Raw genomic sequence first — 2,095 nt, 5'->3', positions numbered from 1 at the left:
GACATGTACGAAAGAAAGCTATAGACAGCTGACAAGAAAACTGGTAAACTAGTAGATCTAAATACATTGTGCAAAATATAGCACAATGATACAAAGAGATGAAATAGAGGGTAATGAACATAAATAACAGAAGGAGAAGATAGGAAACAGAAGAGGAAATATTTATAACAAATATTATATATGAAGTAGAATAAGTGTTTTGCAATAAAATGAATAAGAATTTCTCAGAATTGGGAACTTTCCAGAACGCTCGGTGAGACTCAGAGGAGCGGCGGCTTCCCGAGCTGCGCCCAGCAACGTGCTCCTTCCCACTCCCCCACACCGGCTTCAGCCCTCTCACCGGCTGTAGAAAATGGTGAAAGAAACCACTTACTATGATGTTTTGGAGGTCAAACCCAATGCCACCCAGGAGGAACTGAAAAAGGCTTACAGAAAAGTGACCTTGAAGTATCACCCTGATAAGAATCCAAATGAAGGAGAGAAGTTTAAACAGATTTCTCAAGCTTATGAAGTGCTCTCTGATGCAAAGAAAAGGGAATTATATACAAAGGAGGAGAACAGGCAATTAAAGAAGGTGGAGCTGGGGGTGGTTTGGGCACCCCATGGACGTCTTTGATTTGTTTTTTGGAGGAGGAGGCAGGATGCAGAGAGAACGGAGAGGTAAGAATGTTGTACACCAGCTCTCAGTAACCTTAGAAGATTTATATAATGGTGCAACAAGAAAACTAGCTCTGCAAAAGAATGTGATTTGCGATAAATGTGAAGGCCGAGGTGGTAAGAAAGGAGCAGTCCAATGTTGTCCCAATTGCCGAGGTACTGGAATGCAAATAAGAATTCATCAGATAGGACCTGGAATGGTTCAGCAAATTCAATCTGTGTGCATGGAACGCCAGGGCCATGGGGAACGGATCAGTCCTAAAGATAGATGTAAAAGCTGCAACGGAAGGAAGATAGTTCGAGGGAAGAAGATTCTAGAAGTGCATATTGACAAAGGCATGAAAGATGGCCAGAAGATAACATTCCATGGTGAGGGAGACCGAGAACCAGGACTGGAACCAGGAGATATTATCATTGTTTTAGATCAGAAGGACCATGCTGTTTTTACTCCATGAGGAGAAGATCTTTTCATGTGTATGGATATACAGCTGGTTGAAGCCCTGTGTGGCTTTCAAAAGCCAATATCTACTCTTGACAACCGAACCATCATCATCACCTCTCATCCAGGTCAGATTGTCAAGCATGGGGATATCAAGTGTGTGCTAAATGAAGGCATGCCAATTTATCGTAGACCATATGAGAAAATCATCGAATTTAAGGTAAACTTCCCCGAGAATGGCTTTCTCTCTCCTGATAAACTTTCTTTGCTGGAAAAACTCCTACCTTTGCTGGAAAAAGGAAGGAAGTAGAAGAGACTGATGAAATGGACCAGGTAGAACTGGTGGACTTTGATCCCAATCAGGAAAGACGGCATCATTACAATGGGGAAGCCTATGAGGAAGATGAACATCATCCTAGGGGTGGTGTTCAGTGTCAGACCTCTTAATGGGGCCAGTGAATAACACTGCTGCTGGCATTTTATATGCAGTAGTGGATGAGTGAAGGACTATAATCATAGCTCACTACTTGCTATTGTTTTTGTTTTAATGTTCAACTATAGTAGTGTTTTAAAAGTTAAATGAAGAATAAACTCAAATATAAAAGCTCTGACTTTGCCCTGTATGTATGATGACGTCAGTGTGCAAGATAAGTTTAATACTGTAAAAACTACTTTTAAAAAATCTCCCCTAGCGTTTGTTAGGCCATACCTTGTAATTGATTGCAGCTGTATGTATATGAAACAGTTCAGACTGAAATGCTAGGTGTATGTATTGACTTCAGCGTATGACCCTTAATTGTTAAGCTATGAAGTTAAAACTTGTATTTAATTGGCAATCAGACAAAGGATTTATTAATTTGTAGAGAAGTGTTGGTCTGTGGTTACGTTAAATAGGATTCATTGTGATGCCTCTGCATTTTATCGCCTCAACTGTTACTTGAAGATGGCATGCTAGGTAATTTGGCCTGTGGTATCAGTGATAGAAAGGATACCTCTCTA

General features: G+C 40.6%; 1 pseudogene; it reads left to right on the top strand.

Moving 5' to 3' along the window:
* The first annotated feature begins 352 nt into the window (after nt 1-352).
* LOC121488631 lies at nt 353-1,543 on the top strand (annotated as a pseudogene).
* The last annotated feature ends 552 nt before the right edge of the window (nt 1,544-2,095 follow it).

Source organism: Vulpes lagopus, chromosome 4, assembly GCF_018345385.1.
Source record: "Vulpes lagopus strain Blue_001 chromosome 4, ASM1834538v1, whole genome shotgun sequence".
NCBI lineage: Eukaryota > Metazoa > Chordata > Mammalia > Carnivora > Canidae > Vulpes > Vulpes lagopus.
This window is presented reverse-complemented; position numbering and strand designations above follow the sequence as displayed.